The sequence below is a fragment of the Vipera ursinii genome (assembly GCF_947247035.1).
Source record: "Vipera ursinii genome assembly, chromosome: 1".
Classification (NCBI taxonomy): Eukaryota; Metazoa; Chordata; class Lepidosauria; order Squamata; family Viperidae; genus Vipera; species Vipera ursinii.
Genome location: NC_139512.1, coordinates 323161674 through 323181717, shown reverse-complemented (window position 1 = coordinate 323181717; position 20044 = coordinate 323161674). Strand labels below are relative to the sequence as shown.

Genomic DNA, 20044 nt, shown 5'->3' with positions numbered 1-20044 from the left:
ATCCATCCATATTTTCTTTTAAAAAATCTGAACATTTCAGTCATAGAATTTTCTAGTCTACTTATGTAATGTGGTGGAACCAAAAGTCAAAAGGACCTAGCACAGATTGCATTATTTCATGACTGAATATATCATATTAACTGTTCAACCCATATTTTAAAAATTGCCCAGGTTTTTTTTAAAAAGGTATTAGTTTTAAGCTAGTCTAGTTTCTTGTGCTACTATTGCTTTAAAATATATATATTTCATATAGAAAAGTATCCAAATATTGTTTCCTTTCTTCTATTAATTTGAGGCTGTTCTAAAACCCTCTCCATTTTATTTGCTATGAATGTATATGAGAAAGTGTGAGAGAAAATGGGAAATAGGTTTATAGTTTATCTGATTGCTGTTTTTGCTTTAAAACATTTACATTTTAAATGGTTTTTCCTCTTAAGCTAGACTCATTTTCTTATTTCTATGAAATAGCTTCTGTTGAATTTGAAAATATGTGGCTTAAAAGAAGTGTTTTCAGATACTAACTGTCCCAGTCAAGTCACTTCTTTATTATTCTTAGTTCTGCTTCTTGGTTTCATGTAACTTCCCTACTCACTATCGACAAGCCATAATGCATGCCAGTTATCACTGAAAAATGTCAGACTTCATATCTTGAATAAAATGTTCACATTCTCTGAAATTCATGCATACGTTCTATAGTATCAGAAGCTTCACAGTCCCATCACAGCTGGGTAAACTGCTTTGAAATAGGCAAGAAAGTAGTCTTATTACTCAGAAGATATCCCAGTTTAAATCCTAGGCTTTTAGCTATGCTTTTCTTAGCTTTGAGTTACATTTTTTTCCTTGCACCATCTGACCAAAGAATCCTTGATTCCTACTTTGCCACGTTCAGTCCTTACAAAAAGAGAACAAGACAGAAACCATTTTAATGATCTCCTGAAGAAAAGATGTAGTGGCTTCTCAATTCTCCTTTCATCTTTCCCAAAGAACAATTAGCTATTTTAAACCAGAGTTGATTTGCCCAGTAAGAATGACTGAATTTGACCATTATCCTGGAGCATCAACTGTGCCTTCCAAGAGTGAAGAAAATAGGACAAATGTATTACAAGAACTGTTACATTCAGCATTTGTTTTTGTAAAAGAAGTGATGCCCATGGTAGCCATAAGAGAAAATTCATGCAAAAATAAAAATAAGTGAAGAAAATGAATCTTTGCAAGCAAACGTGTTGCTGGCTCTATTTAAAACATTTACATGGTATTGTGTAATAATTTAATGTCATGTTTTTTTAGCAGTGCTCAAGTTTTATGAGAATTAGGTCCAATACAATTGGAGGGTTTCAGGTTTGGGAAAGTTTGATATTTACAGGTAAATGTGCATTTATTTACTCTTTTGAGACTATTCTCTAAAAGAGATGCATATAAACTGATAAAAATATTTGTGTATAGATTTAATAGGCATATTATACTTGCACAAATTTAATAGACTGTCCTAAAAATTTAAGCCATAAACTCAGACTTCTAACAGACTTTTCAAGCATATATATGTATTAGCATAAGTTTCAGGGTGCAACTTTATTGATTGATTGATTGTACCATGAAGTCATTTTAGACTCCTAGCAATCACATAGGTACAGTTTCTCTGTGGCAATCAATCAGCTTTATTAGTGGCATACTTTCTTGTTCCTTTCATCTTTTTGTCCTCATAGGAATCAAATGCAAATCAAAACTGTTAAATAAATCTATTGGTGTTAGGAGCCATTTCTCCTTAATCTGAGCTTTCACATTATGTGTATATAATGCCACTCCACCCAGACCACCTTGCTTTCCCCCAGCTGGGACCTGATGACCCCCACCCTCCTGCACCCACCCCAGCCAACCCCCTGAGCAGCCCAGCCAACCAAGACAGAGGGAAGGTGAGGCAGAGAACTGGTTGTTAAATGATTTGAAACTCACCACTGGTCACTTCCAAAGGCTGCTCACTCACTCTCCTGCCAAAACGGCTCTTTTTATAGGTTCTCTCACCCCTCCCAGCTCTTGCATCTGTTCCTGGACTCCACATGCATGGAGAGGGGGAAGGGAGGAGCCCAACCCTGCATCCCTCTGTGGCAATCGCGCATGTGCCCACAGGGATGGCTCTGCATGCCACCTGTGCCATACGTGCCATAGGTTCGCCACCACAGCCCTATACCATTTCAGACAAATGGCTGTCCAGTCTTTTCTTAAAAACTTCCAGTGTTGGAGTATTCACACCTTCTGGAGGCAGGTTGTTCCATTGATTAATTGTTCTGTCAGGAAATTTCTCCTTAGTTCTAGGTTGCTTCTCTCTTTGGTTAGTTTCTGTCTGTAGCTTCTTGTCCTGCCTTCAGGTGCTTTGGAGAATAGCTTGACTCCCTCTTCTTTGTAGCAGCCCCTGAGATATTGGAACACTGCTATCATGTCACCCCTCGTCCTTCTCTTCATTAGACCAGACATTCCCAATTCTAGCAACCATTCCTTATGTTTTAGCCTGCAGTCCCCTAATCATCATTGTTGCTCTTCTCTGTATAGAAAATCAAAAAGTCTATCTGTCTGTCTGTCTGTCTGTCTGTCTGTCTGTCTGTCTATCTATCTATCATCTATCTATCTATCTATCTATCTATCTATCTATCTATCTATCTATCTATCTATCTATCTATCTATCTATCTATCTACATGGTGGCACAGTGGTTAGAATGCAATATTGCAGGCTAACTCCGCATTCCATTGCCAGGAGTTCAATCCTAACCGGCTCAAGGTTGACTCAGCCTTCCATCCATCTGAGGTTGGTAAAATGAGGACCCAGATTGTTGGGGGCAATATTCTGACTCTATAAACTGCTTAGAGATTGCTGTAAAGCACTATGAAGTGGTATATAAGTTTAAGTGTTATTGCTATTGCTATCATCTGTCTATCTCTATTCTTCATAGCTGTATTTGTCCTTCTTCATTAAACAGCTAAAATCTTCAATCTTGTACTTTGTTTTAATATTTATCTTCCCAATATTTTAAAGCTATTTCTATTTCATTATTTTTCCTCTGCTGATCTAGTCTTCTCTAAACTGTACTTATTTATGTTCATTTGAATTTATGTATTCACTGGGACTGATTTCTTTGTTATGATTCTATAATATAAAACTTCTGATTTGTCTTCCTAATTTTCCTATTACTTAAATATCTTCTCTAGAATCATGCATTTTTTCCATGTCAAGGTTTTTCAAATTATTATTAATAATTCTCATTATACTTTACCATCCTCTTTTAATTGATTTTTGCAATAGCATCTCTTGCCTTGATTATTATATTTTTTTTCCAAAAATTTCTTTGCCTCTTATCTGATTATCTCTATTTTAAATACAGATTCTTCACAAGTCCCCATTTCTTTCTACATTCGCTTCTAATTCTTGTAACATATGAGTTCCCAGGACCACATATGAATTGCCAGCATATTAAAACATTAACAGGGCAGAAAGAAAAAATGATTAAATAATCATTAAATACAAAATGTAATAATTAATAATGTATCAAATATATAACATTATTAAATACATTTGCTAGTACAATCAGTCAAATATTGTATTTGTGTTAGGGAAATTCAGTTTCAAGACCTAACCAAGGATCTAAGAATTATTAAGGTAATACCTAGAAGAGTGATCCCTAGCAATTCCAAACAATTCGAAACAGTGTTTTTTTTCTTTCTTTCTTTAAAAAACAAAACAAAATAAAACGTTAGGATGCTATTTCTATATATCAAGGAAGTCTTTCAGATACTGCTCCAAGGGCTCCAATCATAACTGGTATAACAACAGATTTCTTTTTCCATAAGTGTTCAACTTAGATCTGCAAGTCTCAGTATTTTATAATTTTTCTAGTTGTTTTTTCTTCAGTCCTAGGATCAGCTGGAAAAGCAACATCAGTGAACTCCATTTTCTTCTTCTCAATAATTGTTATATTAGACATGTTATGAACAAGATATCTGCCCGTTTGGATCTTAAAACCTCACAAGATCTTAATCTGCTTGTTTTCTAAAACATCAACCTGATGGTCTTAGTAGTAATAGCACTTAACTTTATATACCACTCTATAGTGCTTTACAACACTCCCTAAATGTTTTACAGTGTCAGTATATTCCCCCAACAATCTGGATCCTCATTTTATTGACCTCAGAAGAATGGAAGGCTGAGTCAATCTTGAGCTCATCAGGATTGAACTCCATATTGTTGACAGAGTTAGCCTGCAATAACCACTGTGCCACTACATTCAAACCTTTGGCAAAATTTCCAGTGAATAATTCTGGGAACTCTGTCATGATGCTGCTTGTAGTAAGTTTGAGAAATTTTACTGCAGCAAAGTAACATTTGGTATTGTTTCTTACATGTTGAATTTTTACCCTCATACAGTTAATTGGCAAAGCTTGCTTTTGAGTTGGTAAAATAAAGCCTTGAGTTTCCTTCTTTAATACTCCTGATCTTAACCAGTTCCATATATTATTAGTAGTATCAGGTGTTAAACTTGTATGCTATCTGACTCTGGTTCAGCTACCAAGAAATTACAATAAAATTCAATAAAAGATAAATATAAAAGATGTCAAGTCTGATAAAATCAGGGGATGCCAGACCTTCACTGCTCTTCTACAAAGCCACAGAATGAGGTCATCAGGAATCTGAGGGGGAACCTTGCTCCAGAGCACAAGTGTCAATCTCGCGATGTCATGTGATGTGTCGTGACATATTGTTGACTTTTTTCCCATTGCCGGCAATGGGGTGGGTGCGGTTTTGGCATGAAGCATCTGGCCTGTGGGCCGGCAGTTTGACACCCCTGCTCCAGAGGCTCTGTTTCAGAGGGGATAGTTCCAGTGTTCCAATAGATAACATCATTTAATTTATATCAATTAATATCAAATAATATTAATAATGTTTAAATGCAGATACTAAACATTGCTGATTATTGTTTATTGTAGATCTTTAGGGCAGATATTTGGCAAAATTATGTAATCAAGTCAATTTTGTAGAATAATTAATGGAAAATAATCTAATGCTGTATCTTTCTTCCACAACTATCACCTGTCAAATTTATTGTGACTGCTACTCCTAAATATTTTCATTAAACATCTTGGTATTATGCATGATCGCAAAATGCTCACTACTTTGATGCAAACAACAATAAATCTGGAGCCAGTCAATAGATACAACCAAAAATGTAAAGTAAGCAATTCTTGTGAATTTCCCACTCATCTATAGTGGGAATTAATATAAAAAGCTAAGAACTCAGAATGAGGATTAAAAATTTCATACTTACTTTGCATTTAAAGATCTTGGGTATACGCAGTGACCTAGAAATATCACAAGAGTTAATGTTGAGAATTATTTTTAAACTACTCAAACCTTCAGGAGGAGCCAAAAGGGAGCAATAGATTAGTATGTTCAAGGACTCTTCTTTGTATAAGCTTTACTGTTATTTATGAATCTGACCAACTTTTTAAACTTTTGTGCTTCAGCCTAAAAAATATATGGTAGATGGAAATTTAAAATATTTTCTTTATATTGCTTTATAGGACATACAAATTCCAAAGTCTCTAAGCAGCTTACAATATACCAACAAATAGATAGTATTACATGCACTGGATGTAATATGATTTTGCTAAAATGCAAATGCCTTCTACAAAGCCATAGTTTCAAGGCTATTTTGAACCAAAAAGGGGATGGGATGATCTGGTGTTCTAGATATCTGGGGAAGATTATTATTGAAGCTTTTGCTGTTTTAATAACCAATTTCTACCATTTTCAAAATATATAGTGGGACAATCACATAAACTTGGAAATATGTTGTTATACACAACCTACATGAACCACTGCAGTATAAAGATGTATTAATATATGTGAAGATGGATAATAATTTCAGTAATTTGAATACAGGTAGTCCTCAACTTATGACCAATTGCTTAGCAACCCCCTATATCTACTAGGGAAGTAGTTATGATCCAGAATCAGTGATCCAGTGATTCTCCCATCTGGTCATGTGACCACACATCAATCACTTGGAAACTGAGCATTTGCAGCATCCCACAGATGTGATCTCATTTTATGCTTGTTTTGCCAAAAACTGGTATTTATTTTAGATTTGTGGCAAAATTGGCCCATAGCAGGCGATAGCTTAGTTTAATGACCATCATAAAAAAGGTCATAAAATAGAGTTGTTCACATGGATGGTCCATTTTATGAACTTCATATGTTATGACTGTGATGGTTAGTCTCTATTATGGTCATAACTCAAGGATTATCTTTAATTAAACAAATCTTGGGGAAAAAACAGTTTAACAAAAATTGATAGGAGATGCCATGTCTCCAATATTTCAGATGACTGTAGATTTGTGGCCAAGGGACTATGGTTAGATTCTATTAACAGATTTTAAACCATTGTCACTTTATAATTTATTTTCTATAATCAATTTCAAGCACCAGGAACTGTTAATTGTCATGTCAGGTCTTTATTGTGTCTTTTTACCTGAATTTGATTCAACTTTGTCTGTTTCTATTGAGTAATCAAATAACCACTGACTTTGGCAGCACTCCTAGAATTTTAGTACCTATCTTATACAAGCTTCTGTGAGCCTTATATTGAGGTACATAAATAACAAGTTGAAGTTTAAAAGGAAGAGCAAAAGTTGGAAGGAAAATAAAAAGAAAAATTTTCATTATCTCAACCAAGAAAAACAGCTGCTAGCACATGAACCAGCAAATAGAATATTTATATATTCCTCCCTTTTTTAGAGGTAAATCATCTACATGTCTATAATGGCCATTAATTATTTACCTGTAATATGTTTGAACACCCCCCTCCTTTTTTGGTCTTTCCAATAGACTAGTCATTATACTCATAGAATGTATAGATAGATCTTCTCTTGCTCTAAGGAAGGGAGGCTACAATGTGTGGGGAGCAAAGTGGATAGAGCATATGAACAGGGCTGGTATTATCTGTTTGTTTACTAGGTCTTTGTTTTATTTAATTTTCGCGGGGTCTGGTTGGCACCCTGAGAGCCCTCCTTTGCCTTTTTAACTAATTTCTAACAGATTTCTGCATTTTCTAAACTTTTATATGCTGTTTTTATATTTTAATATTTTATTGTACACCACACAGTCCCTCTCTGAGGTAGATGGGTAATTCAAAAATGTAATAAATAAGTGAAAAAATAAATAAAAATAATGCATAGAGGCTACCCAGGACAATACTGTTGTCAGATATAAAGGGTCATTGAGAGACTGAGCAGGATCAACACTTCTTCATCAAAAAGAAAAAAAAAAGATTGTGGTGTTTCACATGGTTAGGATGATGAGTTACAGGTTAGAAAAGCCCACATTTGAGATCTGAGTGCTGCTGCATTGGGGGGAGGGATGAGCCTCTGTCATTTGTTCCAGCTCCTTAATGGGGACATGAAAGGAGGCTCCATAGGCATTCCCCAGACAACAGTGATGTCACTGGCTAATCTTTGCAACCTGGAAACATCTTAAATGGTGTCTCCAACATGAAATGTATGGAGAGATCAAAAAGGAAAAAAAAGAGCTATCTATTCCAGGGCTCCCCAACCTGTGGACCATGGCCCACTACCGGGCTGTGGCCTTTTGGCCACCAGGCTGCATGAAGGCATGGCCAGTGAACATGTGTGCGTGCGTACGCTCACCCCTCACACTCGCACTAGCGCTGCTCCGAGCATCCTGCTGGAGCTAGCATCACCCTGACCCGAACATCCTGTCAGCACTAGAACTGCCCTGAACATCCCGTCGGTGCTAGCAACACCCCAAAAGGTCTTGCTGGCACTAGTGCAGCCCATTTGTGGCACTCACACTCATATGTCCATTTGTGCATGCACTCACACATGGCCCCGTTTGCACATGCACATGTGCCTGCATACAGCCCATTTATGCATGTGCACAGATGTGTAATGGTGCCTGCCTCCCTTTCCAAAAAAGGTTGGGGACCTCTGATCTATTCATTATTAAACTAATCTGGTGGAGAAAAAAAATTCCCATAAATATAATAAACTTAACCCATTTGAAATAGATTGATTGGAAACAGTATCGTGCAATTTAGTTCCAGTATAATAACTTGAGTTTAATAAAAGGACACCCTGGAGAATTCTTAATAAGTTGTTCTCCTGATTATACACCTTTCTTATTGCATCCCCTTGAGATAATTGTGATTTCAAGATAATAATTTATTAGCCTTCCTTCTGTACTTTATTAGACCAGTGGGATTTGTTACCAAGGGGTTAATGTGGCTACATGCATGTTACCTTGATCATGCCTCTTTTTTAAAAAATAAAATAAAATTCAAATAATAGGATGAATATAGAGATTGACCATAGCATGCATTGTTTTTATTTCTCCTTCTTCTAAATTTATAATTAGCAGCCATTGTTGATTATATGCCCATTTTGGGAGGTACTGTTTTCATGAAACATTTTGAATTATTTGACTCATAACAAAAAATATTAATTATATTTAACATTTCTTGGGCACTTGGCATTTCTTTAGGTCACAGGAGATCGATATAATCCTGTCACATCTTGAAAGACAGATTTCAAGAATAATAACATTGCATAGAAAAGAAGGCTCTGTGCTACTGTGCAAAGTTGCCATGGTTACTGAGCACTACTTCATGGGAATTTCCTGGCTTTACTTTAAGATTTTTTTAAAACTGAATTTTGCTGCATTTCTCCTCATCTCTCTCTGTGTCCACCATAAGATTGTTTTTTTTATTTTTATATTAACACCAAATCAAGTACTATATAGATCATTGCAATGCAGTGATAACAATAGTACAGTAATGTGTATCTGGGAAGATCACAGAGCTTCCAGCCAAAATTTCTATAAATAGATATTCTGACAGATATCTCTGGTGCACATTTACTGGTTTACAAGCAAGAAAGCCAAATAGAGCCATCCCAGTTCCATAGAGATAGGAAGGTTGGGTTTTCTTGCCATATATCAAGTCAAAAAATCACAATGTTACAATATAGTCACTAATAGAAATTACTGTATCTGATTCTACATTAACAATGAGTCTGGTCTCCTTGCCAATGGGAGAATAAGTAAGATAAATATGAGCAAGGCTTGGAGGCTCTTTTCAATCTGCCTTGAGATTTTTTTTTCTAATAAGGCAGCTGTTTCTACCTAGAATACAACATTCATTCTTGATGGTGTTCTTCCTTTTTTCCAAATTGGTTGACTGTCTTGGCTTTCGTACAGTATCATAAATTTAATATAGAATGGCAAGATTTAAAAAAATAGACTGTTAATGCTTTATGGTTGGATTGTCTCAAATTGCTTTCATACAGTATCATAAATTTAATATAGAATGGCAAGATTTAAAAAATAGACTGTTGATGCTTTATGGTTGGATTGTCTTAAATTGCATTTTTTTAGTTTGCATCTTTTACATAAAACACTTGAAAGAGAAACTGGATCACTTGTAACTTATTTTTATTTTTTATTTTTATTTTAATTCCATTTATATCCCGCCCTTCTCCAAAGACTCAGGGCGGCTTACAAGCTTAGCAGTAGCCTTCATTCTATGTATATGCCTGCTTATTAGGGCTTTCACACACACACCCCCCAAGCGGCATTACTACAAAGTCAGCTTAATTGCCCCCAACAATCTGGGTCCTCATTTTAAGCTTGTTTATGCTTTATACTCAAATAATAGTATATTATTTACAAAAAGTGTAGATATTAAATCAACATTATACAACACAATCCTATTGTGTTGCCAGTGTCTGTTTATATTCATAAATGAATCTTACTTTGTTCAGTTAAATTTTCTCCAAAGTAAATGTGCCCCAAAATACAATTTACACTTGACATTGGCCTTTCCCTTCCTGCCTAGCAACATTTTATTTACTTGATTGTTATAAATACTGATGATAAACTGAGTCAATATGCTGTGCTCAGATTATTCTTGACTATTGATTATATTCCTTAGCCTGCACCTGCACTCAAGTAAAAGGAGGACACAAATGAAGAATAGGTGCATTTTGGTATCATTGACCTTAACTTCCTGTGATAGGATATTATTTTGAAGGCAGACTTTGCTCCATTACCTCATTCCCCAAGAAACAATAATCGTGAAACAAAGCTTCTCATAATGACAGGACCTGAAGGATTATTCTGAAGGCTGGAGAAAGCTTCTGTGTTGTGCTGAAGCAACAGCTCCTCTTTTTCCATATGGAAAACCCAGCTGGCTTTCAGACAAGGCTCTGTTCAAGATCTGATTCCTTCTACTTTGCTAAGCTATTGTATCTGCCTTGTTTTGACCCTGTTGCATGTGACTTTTCTTCACCTGCAGCTATGCTGCCCTGTTTCACAAGTTTCATTATTTTTAATAAAATAATAATTATTTTTAATAAAATAAAATAATTCAGCAGAGGACAAGGTATTTTAAAGTAAATGGGGGAATCCCATCTGGCAGGATCTAGGAGATGAGCACTTGCCTTTTAAGAACATCATCTCTCACTAAGTGAGGCTTATGATCTTCTGGAAAGCTCTCAAAATTTGTTCTTTTTCAGTAAGCTTAGGATCCCTGGTAAGGGGGACCCTGCATGTTGGCTGTGTTATATGTAATTTTGGCCCTCATGATCTTGCTTTAGTAATGTTTATTGTTTTTAACTGGTTTTATAGAATGTTTTGATTGCTAGTTTTATTATATATATGCCACCTAGTCACTTTCTGGGTGGCCATATAAATTTGAGAAATAAATAAACAAATATGATTTAATGTAAATTCTGTATAAACAAATATTATACAGACACACTTTCTGATATAATACATTACTATTTTGATGAGAGAAATAAAGATGTGGCATCTTTTTAGCTTCCTTTAGAACAGGGGTGTAAAACTCAATTTCATTGAGGGCTAGATGGACATGGCTGGGTGGGCATAGCCAGCTCAATGTGGCTGGCTCAACACTGCTCACTCAGTGCGGCTGACTTGCTATGGTCAGGTGGGTGTGGCTGGGGAGGTGTGGCCGGCTGGGTGCAGCAAGCCCAGCTCTGCTTACTTGGGATGGCTGGGTTGGCAAGGAACAAGTTGCACCAGCTAACTCCATGTGGGGACAACTCAGTGTCCTACAAGCTCCTTGCCTCCCCAAAGTGCCGGCAGCCAAGCACATGTATGTATGTGTCTGTGTGTGCATGCGCGCACGTACACACACACACACACACACACACACACACACACACACACACACACTGTATTCCAGGTTTGGAGACTTTTATCCACAGACGAAGAAGAGGTCCTTCTCCCCAAACCCAGGCCTGATTGGAAGCTTACCAGCTCAGATGTGGATAAAAATCTCCAAGCTTGGAATGGTGTGTGTGTGTGTGTGTGTGTTTGTGCGTGCAGCAGACCAAAATTCTTGGTTGAATTACAAAGAACTCTGGAGAGAAGGAAGGGTGGTGGGGAACTGCGTAAGGGAAGACTTCCCCAACAAACCAGCATCCTTCTTGAAAGGATTCCCTTTTGAAAAGCACCAGCCTCCCTTGTGCAGGACTGGGGATCACTGCTCCCCTTCATCCTCTTCTCATTCTCCAGAGATCTGTCAAGGCAGAATTTTGACTTCACACTTCCAAGCACAGCAGCAGCATCCTCCACCTCCTGCTTTGCCAGGAGGGGGCACCAGACAGGTAAACATCAATGCTCAGATTTCTGGGATTGGGAGAAGAACATCTCCTTTGGTGTGCTGTGAGCATGCACACACATGCACACCATTCCAAGTTTGGAGACTTTTAGCCACATCTGAACTGGCAAGCTGCCAATCATGCCTGGGCTTGGGGAGAAGGACCTTTCCTTCCTCTGTGGATAACATTCCCCAAATTTGGAATGCCCATGTGTGAGTGTGTGCATGCGCATCCACACACTTCAATGCTGGCAGTTTGGGGAGGAGAGGAGCTTGCAGGGCAAGGAGTTGCCCCCATGTCGAGTTAGGTGGTGCAACTTGTTCTGTGCCTGTAGGCCACTTCCTTCCATGTTTCCCCTTGAAATGTAATAGTCAGGGAACTTTTGTTTTGTAGATATAAAGATTTAACTCTAAAAGAAACACAACTAGAAAAAAGGTAATTTCCTTTCATTGATTCAGAGATAGAACTCAGTAGACTGCTGTGTGAAAAAGTGATTGCTCCAAATTAGGTAGAATTTAGATGTTAACAAAAAAGAGACGCGGTGGTTCAGTGGGTTAGGACACTGAGCTTGTCGATGAGGTCAGCAGTTTGGCGGGTCAAATCCCGAGTGCCGCATAACAGAGTGAGTGCCTGTTACTCATCCCAGCTTCTGCCAACCTAGCAGTTTGAAAGCACATAAAAATGCAAGTAGAAAAATAGGGACCACTACGTTGGGAAGGTAACAGCGTTCCATGCACCTTTGGTGTCTAGTCATGCCGGCCACATGACCATGGAGATGTCCTCAGACAAGCACTGGCCCTTCGGCTTTGAAACGGAGATGAGCACCGGCGGCTAGAGTCGGAAACAACTAGCACGCATGTGCAGGGGAACCTTTACCTTTACCTTAGATGTTAACAAATCACATCCTATACTGTTGAGGATGTTCTCTGTATTTTTCATAATCCAAGCAGTAAATATATAGACAGAATCAACATATCACAGTAAGTCATAGTGAGGGATAGTTTTAGCTTAGGGCAAGGTTTGAACTCTGGCATTTTGGCTTATATGGTGTTAACTATAACACTATAGTTAAATGTTGGTTTATCTAATAAACAGAAGTTAGAAAATTGTGAGTCTAGGTATTTTTTTACAGCTAATAAGATAGGTATGTTATTAATGCCAACTGATCCATGCTAGTTATCACTGAAACATTCAATGCCAATAAAATTATTGTATTCATGATACATTGTGTAAAACAAAATGCTTTCAGAATGAATTTTTAACCAATTTGACAATCATATGCTGTAGTGTTTTGAAATAGAAAACATAACTAGAACAGAAAAACGTTGTTTCTAACTCACAAAAACCTGTGCCAGCAAAAAGGTATGGTATCAAGTGTTTTGCTAGCCAGAATCTCATTTTTTCATACTTCTATAAGCATAACCTAGAATTGAAGCAATTATTGAGACTATCTAATTATAGTGGATACATAGTTATCTAATTATGAAAGCAATAAACAAACCTAATTTTCAACCCTATAATGTTTTTAAACTTAGATTTAATAGTAATAATAATAAAACTTTGCCAAACTTTCCAACCTTACCAAGAGAAGCAGTTGGTATCCCTCATTTTTGAGAAGTAGAGGGACAGAACCCGACAGAAGGCATTATTTTTCTTAGCAGAGCTGACCCTTGGAATTCCACCCCGTTTCCTCACAGAAGGTTTCTTTGGCTGCAAAGTTATCTGTCTTCCAGGAACAGATGAAAACAGCTTTTCTGGAGAGCATTTAGTGTTGATAACAGGTACTGTTTTTGGATCTGTATGTAGTGTTTGTGTTATTATGATGATTATGGCTCTGCATTTTCTTTTTTGTGAGCTACCAAGAGATTATTTGTGCTTGCAGAAAGATACAACATTACCATTTAATAAACTGAAATACATAATTAAATACATTTTTCATATGAAGATGATTGAAAATAACACTATTAAATGCTGATGAGAATTTCATGGGAGCTCTGCAGTGCACCTCTGTACATCAAAAATATACTGTTGTTACAGTGGATATCACATAAGTTTAATGCTAATTATATACTCTGTAACTAGATTTTAAACCATCTTTTTAGTTTTAAGGAAGATGTCTTTTCTGTTCAACTTTTTTAAAAGATGGAACAATCAAGAGTTATTATATATACGATATTCTAAATATAGAGGCAAACACTGGTAGGGTATTGTATGATTTTTACAAAATAAAAAAGTAAACAGTATTGGTCCATTCCCATCAAAAGAAATGTGTCCATGTACAGCATTTATACCAACATAGCATTGGCATTGTGACAGTGTGTTCCCATGACTTTCTCTTTCTTGGATAGCTGAACCTCCTGGGTTAATTTCACTTGATTTGGAATGGATTTGGATTAGAAAGAATTGTTTTCACATTTGCAACAATCCTGACTTATCTTATCTCCTGCACTCCAAATTCAGAACCTGCCAGTAGATTTCATAGCTTTGTTAATAAAACCCATCCTAATCCTTTTGCCCAAAGTCCAGTTAATTTGACAATCCTTGTGCAAAACATTGTATTTCTCAATCAACGTGAACAGCATGTATCAAACTCTTGCCTCGGCCCAACTCTAGATCTTTCAGTACAAACAATATACTGTTTTGCTATCCGCTCCCCAATGTTGGATAAACTGGCCTTAAAATTATTCAAAGTATTTGCAAAATTGTAATATAATTCCATCATCACAGCTTTCAATGGGAATTTTTATGCAGGAAGAATAAACAACCTTGTTACAGCTAAGTGGTACTCTCCTCTAGCAACAAATTTAAGTTTGGCAAAATGCCAAAGAAATTCTCATAGCCTGAATTGAAATCAAGATAGAGAAGAGTTATCATGTGACTTTTCCATTTCTTTTTAGAATGATAGTAAGACCTATCATTACTCCAGGTCCAGGAGCTGCAATTTAAAGAGTTGGGTGCTGAAAAAAGGGCAAGTCCTGCAGTCTCCAAATAGTCATCTTGACGACCCTTAATTATGTTCCCTGCCTATTCTCAGCATTCTGAGGTTAGCAAGAGGGGAGCTGATTGCTCAGCCAATTTCAAACCACTTTGGAGAAACTGGGAAGTGCAAATAGTATAGGAATGCCCAACGCGCCATCCTTTAACTGATATCTAATGTACTCTGACTCCATTATATATTGGGAAGATTTTTGCTAGTTGCAAGCAAAACAACAGGTATTTTTTGTTTGTTTATTCTTTTTGTTCTGATAGCAGCTTAACTCCTTTAAGCTTTACATTTTACATGTTGTTTGTTCATAAACTTCTTTCTTCTGCAATTCTGCACAAAGAATTAAAACATTGTTCAAATTGTATACTTGCACTGAATATGTTCTTGTTTTTGTGGAGTCTCTGAGCTTGGTTATTTGCTGGCAGATACTGCATTACCCAATTAGATTACATCATCAGTGTTAGAAGGGAGTGAGGTTTGCTGTCTGTTTATATACAATAGCTTGCCCTATCAGGGTTGGTGGGAGTATTGTTTTCTCCTTGGTAGTTCCTTGAATAGGCTGATTCTTACTGAAGAGGTAAAGGTAAAGGTTTCCTTTGTCCAGTCATTCTCATCTCTGTTTCTTAGCCAAGGGAGCCAGCACTGCCCAAAAACATTTCCATGGTCATATGATCAACATGGCTATACCCTGAGGTGCAGGGAATGCTGTTCCCTTCCCATCAAAGTGTTGCCTATTTATCTACTCGCATTTGCATGCTTTCAAAATACCAAGTAGGTAGGAGCTGGGGCATGTAATGGGAGCTCACCCCATTGTGCAGCTCTCAGGTCTTGAACCTGGGATGTCAGCTTTCCGGTTAACAAGCCTAGCATCTTTAACCGTGAACCACTGTGCCCCCATCTCCTTACTGAAAATGTTACCTAATCTGGTAATGAAATGTCTGCAAGCAAACAACCAAGCTGAGAGAGCACTAAGGAACCCCCAGTTCAACCCGGAGCTATATATCTTTTCTTTTATTGATACTTGTGTTTTTCTTCTAATACTGATCTAATACATGCTGGAATTGGGAGACAGCTTCTTGCATGAAATGCACTGTCAGTTTAGCATTGTTTTTCATAATCTACCGTAAATCTTTCATGTGTAGTTTTCCAAGAGAAAGGTATTGCAAACACCTTGAGCTGACTCATTGCACTATATTTTCAGGCAAATTGACTTTTGCAAAGGAAAACATCTACAAAAATGGAACTTGTGAACCATGGAAAACAGTTGTTTACCAGACACTAGGCTAGATGAAAAATGTTCTTTCTTTGATCCTTGTGCTGATCAAAGTATTACTAACTGATTTGCCTGTGGTGTAAAACCTCTGAATGCCATTTTTGCAGAATATCGTTCCATCTGCTTTATCACATTCCCAAAGCATACAGTATTTATTAATCTTTGTAAAACATTCTTGTTAGTTTCAGGCTTCCTGCTGTTGATTAAGGCCAGATTAAATTTTGCGGCTTGAAACTTGTTTTTAATAAACCTTTTTGCTGAAATGAAGATTTTTTGGGCGGGAAATATTCCCATTCACAATCTTCTTTTTAAGTGACATTTTAAGTTTCTAGCAAAAAGAAAAAGAACAAACAAAACAAAAGTTAAAATTTCAGCCACATAGAACAATTATTTTTTTAAATAATATAACTAATTTATTCAGTTATATAATGTCACTTTCAAAGTTTGTCTTTTCACATAGTGTGAAAAATGCCATTAAATTATTTGCTATCAATGCTTCTGTGTATTAGATCACCTTGCTCATTTTTTAAATATTGCACAATTCTTGGTATTTTTGCAAAAAAAATATCATCCCATAGAATCCACATATTAAATACCATAAAAGACAGCAGATGTAATAGAATTTTGATAGACATATGTATTAATCAATCTCACCAATCTCATATAGTATGGTATAATATAGTACCATACTATATTATATATTCTGCTAGAGCAAGATTTTCTTAGAATCTTAGTAAAGCAGTGGTCTTATTATCAGTTCAATCTTCCTTAACAGAATCTTAAAAGACTAACAGATGTTCTTTTCCCTCCATCTTATACCAAAGAGAGTCAAGGTGGGGCAATTTTGAGATTTTCCCTCATCCTTTCCTGTCTTCTGGATTAAATTCATGTAATGGTTTTTGCATGCCTTCTTCAAGGCTATCTCAGTACTCTACAGCTGCAGAGAAGTAGCATAAAAGCAGTACTGAACTAAATGTCTGCAAGCAAACAATCAGTCTCAGAGAACACCAAGGACCCTGAGTTCAACCCTGAGCTACTTATATTCTCTTCTTTGGAACCAAGGAATTATATCCATCTGATGATTAAAATATTCTTCATAGCAGCCCTTTAGATGTCCTTCAAATCTTTCATTTCCTAAGAGAGTCTATATTACTCTAACAACTTCCAGTTGGCATTCTGTAGAAACAATAAAAGCAAAAAATATTGTGTCTTGCTGCTCTTATCACCGTACTGTAAGCTATAGTATAGGCATGCATATATTTCCAATCAAACTTGTTCCTTGTCTCCTTTCAGTGGTGTTCTAGATAGCTCTTCTCTTGTTTCATCTTCCTACTGCTTCTCAATAAGTTAAGCAGCTATCCAAGGATGGCATACAGAAAGAAGTTGCTCAGGTGTAAAAGTGAGGCGCTACTCCTTATTCCAGGAGGTGATTAAGATCTTTGTTGAAGTACTTGCCAAAGTCTAGGAAAGCACCTTGAGGATGCTCCTCAAATACTTTCTGCAAAGCAAGCAGATCCATCAGGTGCCTACAACATGTCAATCCTAAAGGATAGCAGCCCTAAAAAGCAATTAAGCAAACAGAAAGTGATATGATCATAATGTTCCCCATATTCACATCATTAAGCCAAAACAAAAACTAGATCCAATACCCATATGTGTTAGACTCTGGACCTGGACCATGAGTTCCAATGCTGCTTAAACCTTCAACAAAATAATGCAACTCCAGAACCATCAGACTAAGAAACTTCACCACCAATCTGCATCAAGCAACTCAGGCAGAGAAGATGCTGTGTAGCAGGAAGAATAGTACAAAAGGAAAAGCACTGTTTCTTTAAAGCCCAGCTTCACAACAAGAGTCTCAAATCTGGTTGTCTGAGGTGGAAGGCCTTTGAAGCCATCATAGTTTCCTGAATAATAACAGACACTCTACCTTCAGTCCTGAACTCACAGGTGATGCCACACCTGAAATCCAGATGGGCATAAGTTATATCCATCCAAATATCAATGAAATGAATCAGGATGGCCCTCTCACCCAAGATAAATTTGTCACATAAGGTAAGTTTGTGCAGGAGTGGAAATTGTTATGAGATTTCAAATCTCCATTCCTGGAGAATGAGAGATTTATTTCCTTATGGATAGCTCTAATAAAAAGAAGAGCAAAAAAAAAGAGCTCTTCAAGCAGAAAGGAACAAGGAAATCCAGCAGCATCCCTTGATTTATTTTGCTTCATATGATTCATATTTAATCCTTATTCTTTTGTACCCCAACCAAAACAAAATATTGAACTGATGCCTGTTAACACCTAATAGTTTCAAAACTAGTCGTTTTTAATTGTCAGATATCGTTATTGGCCTTGCACATCCCTCTGTGATTGCCAGTGTGATCCTTGCGTGAGTGCCAAGGTCATTTGGCCCAATTCTCAAGTGCCAATTACAACAGCTTTAGGGACTGGAAGGAAATTGCTCTCAGTATCCACTTTTAAAGATCAAGGAAATAGAAAATGTTCCTGATGAATTGAAAGTACATGTTTGTTCAAATAGGGGGACATATTTAATTATCCATACTGTTCACTTTTAAGAGCTAGCACTCCTATGTAGTACAGAGGATGATTAAATTCAGTTAAAGCTCACAGTAAAAAATAATAATTAATCTCTTATTGAGTGGGTTTTATTCTGCCTATATAAAATGAATGAAATTAGCTAGCTAAATTCAAGGTGCTGGTGATGACCTATAAAGCCCTACATGGCTTGGGTCCGGGATATCTGAGGGAACACCTGCTGCCGGCATCAAGTTCCCTTCGTCCAGTGCGCTCCCACAGGGAGGGTCTTCTCAGGGTGCCACCGGTAAGAGATTGCTGGGGGGTAACACCCAGGGATAGGGCCTTCTCAGTGGGAGCGCCTGCCCTTTGGAACCAGCTGCCAGTGGAGCTGAGGACTGCCCCCGACCTCCGTTCATTCCGCCGGGGCCTGAAGACCTGGCTCTTCGAGCTCTCTGGCCCAGGCTGAGGATTAATTTATTTTAATTGGGGTTTTATTTATACAGGGATAAATTTAATATTTTTTAAACTTGGTTTTTAACTTTTGTATTTTTGGTTTTTAATTACCATGTAAACCGCCCTGAGTCCTTCGGGAAAGGGCGGTATATAAATGTAATAAAAATAAAATAAAAATAAATAGAGAACTGTTCTCCTAGAAGAGAGTTAGCAAGTTGATATCTCCAGACATTGTCTTTAATACCTATATCTTCCTTCCTTCCTTCCTTCCTTCCTTCCTTCCTTCCTTCCTTCCTTCCTTCCTTCCTTCCTTCCTTCCTTCCCTTACTCCCTCCCTCGCCCTCCCTCCCTCCCTCCCTCCACATATTGGAATAGTAGGATATTATTTATTTCAAATAAATAGGAAATAGATATTATACTGGCCCTCTTCAGACGCTCTTAATAAAAAAATGATGAGTGTCTGAAGCTCACTCTTTTGTCTGAATATTGATGTACCTACACAGAATAAAAGGAGGGAAAAAGCCAGGGGCATCAGAAACAATCCTTGGGATTAAATTGGCCTTATCAGTTTGCTTTATGAAAAATGAACATATTATATTTTTCTATTTTTATGACTAGGCCCATGTCATGTTCCTAAATTCCAAGTTCATAATTCCAGATTGTTTAAAATTGTACAAGTGAATTTGTAGTACTATGCTTATCATCATTTTTTCCAGATTCAAAGACAAAGGATTTTTTATTCATTGCATGTTAGAAGATCATATTCCTTACTAAGAAACATTGCATTTTGTCTGAAAAAAAAAGTTCTATAAAATATTATTGCAGAATCAACATTTGAAAATTGCTCAAACTATTTCAAATTTTCAGACAAAATTTTGTTACCTGTGCAGAAATGGTCTTGTGGAAATTCTTCCTACTTCAGATCAGGAGAAGATGATAATGATGTTATCCATTCAGTCCTGTCCAACTCATGACAATTCTAATTCAGAATACCATAATCCTCTTCTTCCCATTATGACCTGGCCCTTTGGGATTTAGAAAACCAGTATTTTTCTTCTGAATTCCCATCTCATCATCAAATATATATGCCAATTTTGTGCAAGGATTGGCA

At 36.9% G+C, this 20044-nt stretch overlaps 1 protein-coding gene and 1 long non-coding RNA gene across 22 annotated transcripts in view; one reads left to right on the top strand and one right to left on the bottom strand.

The window, feature by feature from the left end:
* LOC310633089 overlaps window positions 1–9578 on the bottom strand; it is a 262877-nt gene extending 253299 nt beyond the window's left edge. Inside the window, exon 1 of the long non-coding RNA XR_014490984.1 lies at window positions 9478–9578. This is a non-coding gene — a long non-coding RNA (uncharacterized lncRNA). The remainder of the gene's footprint in view (window positions 1–9477) is intronic.
* The window catches only part of NRXN1 (neurexin 1), a gene marked incomplete at its 5' end in the record, with an annotated part of 949216 nt that overhangs the window by 121965 nt on the left and 807207 nt on the right, over window positions 1–20044 (top strand). The gene's annotated exons all lie outside the window — the stretch shown is intronic.